The sequence below is a fragment of the Melanotaenia boesemani genome, chromosome 21 (genome assembly GCF_017639745.1).
Source record: "Melanotaenia boesemani isolate fMelBoe1 chromosome 21, fMelBoe1.pri, whole genome shotgun sequence".
NCBI lineage: Eukaryota > Metazoa > Chordata > Actinopteri > Atheriniformes > Melanotaeniidae > Melanotaenia > Melanotaenia boesemani.
Window position 1 is genome coordinate 26282062 of NC_055702.1, and position 13511 is coordinate 26295572.

Genomic DNA, 13511 nt, shown 5'->3' on the forward strand with positions numbered 1-13511 from the left:
CTTGAAAGACTTTACATTCTATCCAAAAACAACATAAACAAAGATGCACATCTTCTATGTTTAATCTATTCAAATGAAATTAACTGGATTTCTCTGACCTCTTAAAAAACAATCTTCAACACAATGTCTTTTCTATTATCTAGTATCAATGCAGGTTTATCCAGACCAATATAAAATTTAATTATGTAAACTTGCTGCATTATGACATAAGAACCTCGAATACTCCTTTCTATCAACCATCCTAAAAGGCAGGTGAGAAGGCATAATAACAGCAAGTACAGATGAAATGAGATGTAACAGAAGTGTTATTTTTATTAAGCATTGTGAATGTGGATCCTTTTTTTTTTATCCTTCACCACAGCAAGGCTGCAGTGATGAAGCTTCTCTGTATTTTTGGTCTGAGCGATAACAACAGAGGTGTACCTGGCAACTGCACAATATGCAGATGCAAGTCTTTATTCCAGGATGACATCATATACAGACCCAGCTGGCATGGCAACCAAAGCAGTGAAAATAAGTCAATAAATTACAGCGGGAATTATGCCTCAGTCCAGTAGAGCAGCTTTGGGATGTGGTGGAACAGGAGATTCTCATCATGGATGCAGCCGACAAACCTGCAGCAACTGTGTGATGCTGTCATGTCGATATGGAGGAAAACCTCTGAGGAAGATTTCCATCACCTGCTTCCATCTATCACACATTTTAACCCCTAATTCAAGACGTAATGGGCAAAGACTTTATTTGTCCCTTTACCAAAATGTGAAATAATTAAAATAGACAAAAATAATTTGAATATATACACCAGGGCTACTCAATTCGGTCCTACGAGGGCCGCAATCCAGCAGGTTTTTCATGTATTCCTGCACCAACACACCTGAGTCAAATTAGGTGGCTCTAACAGCCAATCAGGTTCTACACAATGACTCATTAATTTGACTCAGGTGTGTTGGTGCAGGGATACATGGAAAACCTGCTGGATTGCGGCCCTCGTAGGACCGAATTGAGTAGCCCTGATATACACCGTTTATTATCGCGTGCAAAAGGTGTCCACCAGGGGGGAGAAGACAAGTATCAGATCCAGCAGCCATTTTGATAAAGTGGCCAGTGACTGTAGAAAGTTAAAACCATTATATCAGATGGCAGCAACCAGAAACAGAAGCTTAGTTCGTTTTTGATTACCAAGACAATTGTAAGAAAAAGAATTGATCGACAAAAAGTTGCAAATAATATTTTGCCCCCAAAATAATGAGGCTGGAAAACTGAAATTCTCTTCAACAAAAACTTACTTTGGGATTTTTTCCTATTAAAAAAAAGAAAAGCCTTAAATTCATTGTGTCACAGACAGAATTATAATGATATCTGCTGTAATGAGAAATCTGTACAGAAATAAAAAAACTTTCTCTTTGTACTGACCCTGAAGAAATCCTTTAAAAATAACAAAAATCTAATTAAACAGACTTTGATTGATGCCCCAAATATATCTGATTAGATTATAGATTAAAAATTCCAACTACTTGACATATTTTTTTAATAAAAACTCCTGTGTTATTCCAAATATGCCAGCTTGAACAGGGATTGGGATAATTATTGTCATCATGAGTCACAGTCAGCTCCCAACGAGTACGCAGTCAGTGCTGATGCTGTGTCTGGATTCTGCCTAAATGTTTCCTGTTCAGCCTTCTTCATTCGCTTATCTCTCTGCATGCAGGACCTAACCCCAGTTACTTGTGATAATCCACAGATTGCAGGCAGCAAACAGACATTTGTTTTACGACAGATGCCAGAGTCAGATAAACATTTAATTAGCAACTCATCAGCTCTGTCATAGCTAATTACTCCCGTCTCCAGCCATAGCCAAACCCCGCTCCCCTCACAGTTGGTCTGCACAGCAGCTGAGTCTGCTGTCTGCTGCAGGACGCTGGACGCCGGAGGCCGTGAGGACTCACGTTCAAATACAGCCGGATTGTGAGCCTCAGATCCAGCTGTTGTGCCTCAGCTCGCTGTTGTAGGTCAGAGCAGCGAGGACAGCGGCTCAGACAGACTTACAGGCTGAGACAACATTGTATTTATCAGCACTATGAACGCCTGTTGTGAAAATTAATGCCAGCATCACTTTTGGTTGTCACGACAGCAAATTTCTGTCACAGTAGGGGTGAGATGTGGATTTTCAGGATGGGTAGTGAATACAGTGTCTGGCTAAGTGGTTTCTAGAAGGTGGGGTGGAAAAACAGCACAGAAGTGACCACTTAGCACCAAAGATGGTGACTAAAACGAAAGAAGGGGACAGAAAGCAGTGATGGCGGTTCTAGCCCAGATGCTCATTTCAAAGGTTTATGTGTGAAGGATAAATGGTGGTTGGGAAACAGAACTCTTTTTTAAGGCATCTCCAAGGTTATTCTCAGAGTCCTGCAGCCACATCACACACACCATGGCATCTCAATTTCATTCACATTAGCTTCTCTGGACTGACCTGTAACCTAGCAACTATCTGACATCTTGCACAGGCAGATGATTAAAGGCATGTTCTTTTTCATTCCAAGCATGAACACTTTCATAGACCCCCCCCTCCTCCATCTTTGGCTCCAGCTTTCCCCACTCAGTACAACACTAAGTAAGCTTGTTTTATTATCATCTGATATGAAATATGAATGGCCCTGCCTTTTTTAAGCTTTTGGAGACCGGGGCTCTATGATGGCTGTATTTGGCAAACCTAATCATTAACTGCTCTGAAGAGCTCTTGATCTTCTCATCTCACCAGGAGAGCAGCTGGAAGAGTTTCTGGTCCGACGTGAAGCTCAGGCTCTCAGCTATTACCGCTCCATGGTGCCTTAAGACATCGTTAGCTAACTTCATTACGATGTGTATTTCACATTTATGAGTGAAGAGTCTGCTGAATATAGAGATGCTGCTATCTGAGGACATAAACTTTAGCCCACTTTGGCTATTTTAGGTCTGCCTGTTTTTTTAAATGTAAAACTGCCTGTGCAACTCAGCCCTTTTATCCTCAGTCACAATGCAGACGTAGTGTTTCCAGGACAGCCTCAGCTATCAGATAATGAGGCTAAAATGATATAAAAAGGAGATATCAATAGATATAGCAGCATAAAGGCAGACCAGAAGAATAAAGCACAATTTATTACTAACACAACTTTGTAAGAATAACACACAGATCGACAGTGACCAAGCCTTTTCTCATCTGCACATCAAGTCTTGGCTTTCAGGAGAAAAAATATTGTTATTGAAACAAACACACAACAGAAACTATTTCCATGTTTCCACTTTTTCCTCATTTCCAGTTATTCCTGCTACTATTTACCTGCTATCCTCACTAAACCAACTCCAGCTCAGCTGCTTTGTGGCACCACCGTGCATCAGAAACGTCTTCTTGGCTTTATTCCAGCCATAGAGGAGCATTATTTTTCTTCTTTTCACACACACATAGAACTTTCTGCTCACTGGTTGGTCTTTGGCTGCTCCTGATTGGACGTTACCGTCAATCTCAGCTCTCTGATTGGTGGAAAGTCTGACAGGAAGTGGCTTCATCATCATGTCCAGGTCTAAATAGAGGTCTCTTAACAACATAGTGATCATAGTGATCTTTTTATGATGAAAATGTGATAAATACTGAATCCAATTCAGGGTCGCAGAGGGCTGGAGCCTAACCCAGCAATTAGAAATCGGTGAGGCATAAACAGTATGTACAGGTCTGAGTGAGATTCATGTACCTTGATATAAACCTGCTCCTAGAGTAACAATACGATACGATAAATGCAGAGAAACAATTTCTCCTTTATTAATCCCAACTAAGAACTTTTTTCTTTGCATTTAGCCCATCTTATAGTCTTGGAGCAAGTTTATAGCTAGGCACATAGATCTCTACTAAGACCTGTGCATAATGTTTTCCCTGAGCCAAAAGTTGTTGAGTTGAATGGAGCTGAATCTTTTTCTTTCGGCCCATAGAATAAAACCAGCATCTGTCTGTTAGGTTTTTTTTATTTTAAACATACTTCACATTGTCCTAAATACAGACATGTTATGAAACTGCTATTTTATGTTGTGAACCAGTATAGCCATCATGCATTCTAGTATTAGACTGATTAGTATTTGGCTAATGTTCACTCAGTGTGAATGTAGCCGTTTGGGCTCGATAACAGGAGGCGACCACGTTGCGCTCTCAGATTGCTTGTCTCCAAAACATTTGATTGGCTATGATATTGGGGCGATTTTTGACATTTTCAAACAAGTCCATGACAGAAGTCAGAAGATTTTTCTCAAATTCACAGAAATCTCTACTGTAAAAAAGCGAAAGATAACCCAGGGTTCATCCTTTTTCACAAACAAGAACACAGAATGGTGAATATCATCATTTGATGACGGACCTCAAGGCTGATCCAGATAAATCCAGGGCCTCTATAATTTTTGCTTGAAGTTGTAAAGTCTGGGAAAGTCAGATACAGTTAAAATGATCTGTTCCTCCATGTTGAAAGTGTTTGCAGACTGCGTCGTCTAGCCTGCTCTGAGCTCAGTGGTCAGTCCATAAAACCCTCACTGATTGGTTGTAGGGCCATGCGACAGTGACAAAAGTTGAACATTTATCAGCTTTCTTGTGTTGCGTTGCAATCCCCCATGTGCACGGCTACGTGAACGAGCGCAACATTTCACATGCATGAATATCACTTGTCACTTGGCTGGAGGAGGTCAGCGATTTCTGCCTCATCGCACAAGGTCTATAGGAAATGATGGAGAAGGAGTAGCGCCGCCTCCCGTGTGTAGCGCCCATTAGACAGTGCCATATGTACCACATGTAGACAGACAAAAGAGTCTAACTTGTTTTAACCTTTTTAATTCTGAATTTAGTGGGCTTTCAGCCAGAGTATTGTGACATGGTAGATGTTGCTTATGACATGTTAAAAAGCTGTTCTATTGAATTGTGGGGTTAGACTGTTCTGGATTTTTTGGACAGGTCTAAAATTATCAGAAGGTGCAGTGAGATTAAGGGTGGATTCACACCAGGAGAGTTTGGGGGTAATCGATTTGATTGGGCAGGGAATTCAGAAAAATTTCTTAGCTTTGTTTGGTTTGCTTTACACTGCTCTTTATCCAAGTGGACCAAACCACCTAAACAACGTCACGCAGTAACCTTAACTAGGGGGCGATATTCCCCAAAATGACCACTGGCCAACAAGAAGAAGAAAATCAGGCTCATTGATTGGCCAGGACCCAAAACAGTTTGCAGCAAGTAAACAATAGAGCAAGAATAAATTTATTCATTCTTGGTATTTCTGTTATTACTCTGGTGTTCAAACCTGATCTGGTATTCACAGGAATCTGTCCAGTATGAGCAGCGGGAGCGGCAGCCAGATGTCGGCATGTTGCCTACTATACATCCTCCTACATCACTTCCTCTCTTTGGTCTACTAGATACTCCATTTGCTTTCATGCTGTCAGTGCACCGGACCAAGTGAACTGAGACCCCCATTTTCAAGCAGACCAGTTTTTAATTCTCCTCACTAGTTTGAATGTGTGTTCACACTGCTCCGGACTTTGCCATGAGTGGAAGCGGACCAGAATTTGTTTTGAGCAGACAAAACAGTGCCAGTGTGAATGTGCTCTGAGGTGAGCAAAAGTCAAGCCATCCCCTAATGCTGGGATGTTAGAAATGGGCCTGCTGCCATGCATTTGTCATGGATGAGCAACTAGCTAAATAACTGTTTTGCTTTTTCATAAACATGCGTCTTCCCTGCATGCCTGTATTTGCAGCGCTGGGGCTGTCTGCAGAGAAATAATGAGGAAAAAATGGATTAATTTTCTTAAGAGTGAAGCTGAAATGCATCTGGGTGACACACAAACTCAGATTTATGCTCAGAGGATTGAAACTAAACAATTTCATACTGTGCTGCTGGCAGGCTGTTTTTTCACATTTTTAATGGTGTCGCTGCATACTGTAGATTAACTTACTGAAAGGATGGCAGGACGTGGCAGGGTTTCGAGGCTCAGAACACTGAAACTTCAAGAGTAACTGTGGTCAGTGAGTGTTCTGTGTTTTGATTTTAGTGCCACCCACATTTTTTATTTGGTAGTTTTATAACTTTTAACAGAGGCACCTCAGACTAATGGATGCTCTCTTAGAATACCAGACTGTCTCTTCCTTCCCGTGACTGGTGTTTTCAAATGGTTCTAATGTCTCTGCTGAATCTTCTGCACAATGTAACTGCTTTGAAAATCACCTGCACACTTTAACATTGTTGGTGACTTGGTGTCCAAAACTGGAAGATGATCAAATTTCTTTAGTTTGCATTTTTTATTTCACATTAACAGTTTCCTTCAGGTAAAATCAAACTCCTCGTCTTCTTGTCTGTTCATGGGAGTTTCATCAGGATGGGATCAGATTTCATGTAAAATTCTGCTGTAGTACTACATGAATTCCCAGGTGTAGCACCTCACCTGTTCTCTCATCAGTCCGTTCATCTAGCTGAAACCTTGTAAACACAGCCGTCTTTACTTCTGCTCACATAAAGATCAAACTTTGTATCCAAGACACAGTTAGCCAGAAACACATCAGCTGGGAAAGCTTCTGCAGAAGTCTACTGTTCTCTGGGATGTGTTTACCACTGCACTGCACCAAGATGGAAGCAGAAGATGAAAATCTGCTTGTCACTTTCCTTTATGTGCTGATCACGAAGCTGCTGCTGCAGCCGAGGACACGACTCAAGAAAGTAATGAGATGAAACACTCGTCAAAAATTCTGTATAAGACAAGAGCTGCTGCTGAACCGATGTATACAGAACACAGTGCAGGTTCCACTAAAATGGAGAATCAATCCCACAGTTCTGTGCACGGTGATGTCGGTAGGCTGTGGGGGTTAAACCATGCCACATTACAATTGAGGGTACAAGAAAATATCCCCCCACCATTACACCAGCAGCAGCCTGAAGCGTTGATCCAAGGCAGGATGGATCCATGTTTTCATGATGTTTCCAGCAGATTCTGAGCCGAGCATCTGAATGTGGAGCTGAAATGGAGACTCATCAGACCAGCAACGTTTCTCCATCTTCTATTGTCCAGTGTTGGTGAGTGTGTGTGAATTGTAGCCTCAGGTTCCTGTTCTTAGCTGACAGGAGGAACCCGGTGTGTCTTCTGCTGCTGTAGCCCATCTGCTTCAAGGCTGGACGTGTTGTGTGTTCAGAGATGCTGTTCTGCTACCTGCTTATTGGACTTCCTGTTGTCTTTTTAATCATCTCCACTAGTCTGCCCATTTGCTGATTTGCTTCACTCTTTATTTATTTCAAGATGCGAATATATCAGCAGCTTTTCCCAAGACATACAAAAGCTTAAGTGTAAAGTCCCTCTGCATGATCACGTTTATTTGGTGGATGAAGACCATTTTGTGGGGCTTTTGTGTTAAAAGTTAGTCACTTGGAGAAAATTTCTGCTCAGCTGCCTCAGAAATAAACATGTTGCTACTGCTGACAAAATGAATTTGCTCAGTCGGCAACATCTGTGGTCTAAAAATGGTCTAAATGCATTTGTTTACATCAAAGCAAAAGGTGATAAATGTGCTAAAATCACCAAAATGCTGTATGAAAATGTAAAGTGTGACCCACATAGCAACAGTAACGAAGGAAGAGCATGGAAAGAGTCATCTGGATGACTTGGACATACCTCTGAGGCCAACACAAATTGTCTCATCCTGCGTCATTGCTATCCTCCTCCTACTATCTCTCACCTTCTCCTCCTCCTCATGCCTCTTTGTCTCCAAGCACACTGTCGAGGCTCCCCAGTAACCAGATAAAGGAGATGCGGAAGAACATGGGCTGAGACGGGTTGTTTTAAAGCATAAACTACAATATGCATCTCTACTGCACGTGTAGTTGAAGAAAATATCTTTAAGAGTCCATACTTTCTCCTTTTGAGAGTGTTTTTTATAATTCTCACATGGAGAGGCGGGGAGAAGAAAGAGTGAATTAGAGGGGAGGAGGAAGCTGGTTTAAAGACTTGGTAGAGAAGAGGAAGGACTGAGGGACTGGGAACAGGAGATAGGGGAAATGACTGCATGTTGGCACTAAAATGGGATTTATCCAAGAGTATGTAGAAATAAAACCACTAGTACAATCTGGAATAGAAAGATAAAACGTCTTTATTGTCCAACTTTTCTGGAGGAAAAATTAAAATGAAAGTGAAATATTTGCTCATATAGAAGAATGTACTGTGTGATTAGTCAAAGCATTATTAAAAAAGGTTACAACAAATATGAAGCTAAAATTTCGATAAGCATATTGTTGTAAACCGGATTCGTCGTTAGAGCACGTTCCTATGCAGTGACTCGGAGCTGAGTTTCTCCACAAACAGTTCATTAGCATGCCTAATAACTTAGATACAGATCTTCAAACAAAGCCTTATCAGCCATGTTTTTAACAGCCTGTAACTACTGAGGCTCAGAACGCTGCATTTAAAGGTGCACCATGCAGAAAATGACATCTCTCTAAGGAATCTAGGAGATCTCACGCAGATACTTCCTATAGAACATGACAGCTTTTCATTCAGGAAGCTTTGGATGTTACTGCTGCTCATGCACTCCTTCCACTGGAAGAGTTGTCACTTCCACAGCAAGTGACGTGTCAGTGACATAAAAATAAGGAACAAGTATTTAATTTTTTATTTATTTTTACAGCCTAGAGCAGTGGTTCCCAACCTGGGGTCCACCAAAAAGCACAGGGGGTCCTTGAGGTTTTGTCTGTTCAGAGCCGGTGTGATTTAAATGGACATGTCCTCACAGAGACGAGTTGAGGTGTATTTGCTTACGTTTTTATCATTTGAGTGTTTCATTCACATGGAACCAGTGTTTTGGGAGCGTGAAAACACTTTTCAGTAATGAGAAATACCACAGTGTAGACGATTCGTCCTTATTATTTTTTAAAAAATGTAGTATGTAAGGCTATATGTTGATAATTACCTTAACTTTGGTTTCATCAAAGCCAGGATGCATCATTTATGGTTAGAAGCAGCTAATGAGGGTCATTACATTACAACAGATTTTTGGTAGTTTGATGAAGAGGGTCCTCAGGGAAAGTAGGTTGGGAACCACTGGCTTAGAGCATCATGTTACAGCTGTGTTTTGCTTTAAGGCACTGGGCTGCATGCCAGCAACTGGATATCAACACACTGGCTTTTTTTGAACGTGCACCATGGCAGATTCATCCAAGAAAGACATTATCCGAGGAAGAGATGAAAAGGAAAGGGACAGAGATGGAGAAAATACTGACTTTTGTTTGCTGGAGAAGAGCTCAGAGAAGACACATGATGAAGATGATGCTGGATGATGGGGGGTTAAAATAAATCTGCCAAAATTCAGTAGCAGGGATTTAAAGATGCACCACAGAACATTTGCAGAATTTATTAGTGATGTGCCTCCTAATCCACCTACCTGTACTGTGAGATCTCTCCTGACAGTAATAGACAGTCTTACCTGGTCTTGTTTTATCTCTTGTTCTGTCTCTTTCTTTTCCTCTCTTCCTCTGATAATGTCTTCTCGTGCGTCGGCCACGGTGCATGTTCAAAACAGCCAGTGTGTTGCAAGCATGCAACGCGGTGCGTAAAGCAAAACTCTGCTGCTAATTGGTACAACCACAAAATGTCTAATGTGATACCAATACTGAGGTTGGTGCCCAATTCTTGATACTATTTTTGATACTATAGAGGGGGAAAATGTATTTATTTATTTTTTGTCAACGTTAGAACACCACAAAAATAATAACACAATCTAAACAACACAAACAAAAACGTATTAATAAATATAAGAAAAGGCAATAAAAATGTAAAATGAATGCATTATTTTAAAGTTCTATTAGTTTGTGCAGATATAGAGTCTTCATATAATCTCTGTGTTGTCAGACTGTTTGCTCACTGGGGCACAAGAAGTACAAAACTAAAAAAACTTCATTGTGCACTTATTTTGTTAAGTGTTCCTTTCTTCACAATGCTTGACAAGATCAAGTTAAAAGTAGAACAAACTAACTAATTAAGATTATCTAATTTTTAAAACTAGATTAACTTAAAACATTTACAAAGATTAGCTTTTTGAAATTTTTGTTTACTGTCTACATTACAAAGCATTAATATCTGACTTTAAGCCAGAGCGTGATCAGCCAGTAGCAGCTGAACGTGAGGCATTTTCAGACTGGTTATGGAGGAGATCAGAGCATCTCCTGCTCTTCCTGCAGCCTCCTGTTAGCGCTTCTGGACGGGGGAGGGGTCTGCAATGAGTTGCTAAGTTGGCAACACTTTAAACAATGGGTCCTCCAGGGAGATGCTGTAGGGGAGAGGCTGCCCACTAGACTGCCTGTTTAAAATGGTTAGAGATGGCTATTTTTTTTTTTGTGAACCAGTAGATGGCAAAGTGGTATTTAAGCATTGATATCCGTGCTAATTAAAATTTTATTAGATACACAATTTTTAGCATAGATTAGTTTCTGAGAATTATTTTTTGACAACCCTAGCTGCAACATCATGTTACTTCCTGGAAGTTGTATAGTGAGGTTTCTCAGCCTAGGGGCGCTGCTGGGCAGTGATGGCTTGAGAAGTGCCCATAACAGATGTGACTGTGCCATCAAACAAGTCAGGAACACAGGTCAGGAAGTTCCATAGTGCATCTTTAACAGATTAAAATGAAAGAAGAATAGCTGAAAATGCTTCTAAATGACAACCGAAAGAGGGTCCTGAGACTACCCCAAGCTGGTGGTCAGTTTACTGCATGGCTGAGTTGTAGGTCAACTAATCTACAGAGTCCAATAAAGCAAAATGTTTCCCCTGTAAGATAATTCACATTAATTTAGCTTTTTATTCTGTTTTTCTGCAGGTGACAGCTGCGGCTGAGTATGTCACTAATTAAAAAGAAAAAATCAGAAAGAGGGAATTTTTCTGCGAAACATAGTTCAGAAAAAAAACTTGTAAAATTATTTATTTCAGAAAAACAGTTTTATTCAAGTAAATGTGATATGCGTCTGTACTCAATGTTAGAACAAAAGTAAAGCAGAATGGCTCATAGAGACAGAGGAACAAAAATGATCCAGACATTTCCAGAGCCTGACTGGGAGTGATGGTCTGTAACCAATATGAGATTAATTGGGTGCTTTCAGATCACACATTCTTGTCTAACTACTGAAGGAACTACCACATTTTTCTTTTGTCTACACTACATAAAGTAGAAACAACCGTGGCTAATAGAACAATTTCTAGTGTTTTTTAATTATTATTATTTGTTTGTTTGGTGTTTTTTTGCTTTAGGTCCAAACTTGGAGCCAATACTTTCCCAGCTGTGATGTAACTAGGATCGGTCCAGAGTTCATTCGTCTACACTGACTGGTTAGAAAATGGCATCTAACATTACAAAAACTAGTAAATTGAACATCTATAAAAAGGTACCTATGCACACAATCTGCCATCACATTATGACCACCTGACAGACATCTGAGGGGGTCCTGGACTATCTGTCCTGGGAGCACAGAAACAGACCCTTTAGGTCCTGTGGATTGTGGGATCATTCTGGATTGGTGTTGTTTAGCATCAGATTGGTTTCAGGGGGGTGTTTAGAGGCGGAGTGAAGGCCTCACACTCATCACCAGCTGTTTTTGTGCGACAGTGCGGTTGTTCTCAGGGACACCATGCAGCCATCAGACCAAACCTGATGCTGCTTTACTGCTCAGAAACATTTAGTGAGTCGTTGTTGGGAATTGTTCAATAGGGGATAGGCACGAGAAGAGATAAAACCATCTGTCAATCACTTTTATATTTTAGCTGCTCAGATGAACTGAGTAGAGCCTGTTAATAAATTCAATTCTCACCAATCATCCTCTTCAATCTGGGAACAATATTGTGAAGCTCTAAAATATTTAATAAAACCTGTCTGCAGCTGCAGGTGTGGACACCAACTGGTCCAAAACCATTTATCACTGTGTCTCTTCAACAAACACACAGACTGAAGTCTGGAAAGAAGAATTCTCCTATCATCCTCCTCATGAATCCAGCTGTAAACCAGCCTAAAAAATGTGGTCTGAATCATCAGATCCTGACCGGTTCTCACTGTTTCCCAGGTCTCCTCATACCTTTAACATGAGGCAGGATTACTTGTGATGGGAGTATTACTGACACACATCCACATAAAGTTTTATTTGACAGGAGTTTGGGAAAAGGCTGGTCTTATAGGACGGATTTTAATTAGTGCAGCTTTGAAAAAATTGGCTCAGCAGCTGAGGTAAACAACTGTAATTCATTAAGATTTTCATGTATTTTTAATGCATCAACATTACAATCTACCTAAAAGTCAGCAAAACGTGCATCGATGCTTATTGTTTAACAAGCTGGAGATTTTATTCTTTCTTGAGCTTTTATTTAAGAAGAAAGCGGTCTTGGGCTGTTTCAGTTTGAAATGATTAATGAGGCCATCGTGGCAGTAGCATTGACCTGCTCCCTAATCATTACCCCATTTCTGTCTAGACAGACGTGATCAGAGCTTGTGGAAGTTTTTGTGATGGACGACAGACGCACACTATAAAAAGTGAGGAGAATTCTGTGATAACTATTATCACAAGTAGGAATCATTAAGCCTCTAAGCTGACTCATAAAAGACTGGTTAACAACCATCAGCTACTGGTCCTGTCAGAACAAACAGCTGCTTCTCAAAGTGAAGAAATGAGCCTTAATGGCTGCATTTCTACAACACAGTATTATCAAATTTCACCAAAGCACTGTTAGAAGGACTCAGGCTGTCATCCAGTAGATTCCTGGATGTCTTTGTGTATCATCTGTGTTCTCAGTGCACCAACAATCCTTTGTATCCAAATGGCAAAGATGGTAAATGGATCAACATCTGCACACTCGGGACATAACATGTAACATGTTTAAAGGACAGGAATGTAAAAATCATCATTTAAAAATGGCTAAGAGGTCGGCTACATGCTATTAGCTATAGGTTGGGACTACCATCACAGAGGTGAACTCCTCACGGTCACGTTACCAAAAGCCCTTAAAAGATGGATGGAAATGATTAAAAATTCCATCAGGGTCTCAGCCCTTTGCTTAGAGCAGCAGATTGTGGATCCAGTCCAGTTAACGAAAAGACTAAAGTCCAACGAGTCAGCAAAGACTCTGCAGGCAGAAACTCTGACATCATGTAATAACTTATCTATAAAAATACTCACAGAACATAAACATACGCATCTAATGACTCACCTGCACACCGATTTTCTATTGTAAAAAGTGACATAATCATTGATGTTTATCAGGCTGTAATCACTTAAAAGAGATTATAATGTTCAACATTATTTCAGTTGTTATAGTGACAGTGAAAAGGTTTTAAATCAAATAAGCTGAGAAACCCTGAGATCAAGAAAGTGAATGGATGGAGGTGTAGTTTACAGCTATGACAGCTATGAGAGGGAAACTAACGTCACCTCTGCCCTGATATGGCCAAATAAGGAAAACAGAAACCCAACCAACATTAAAAACCCAGGTTA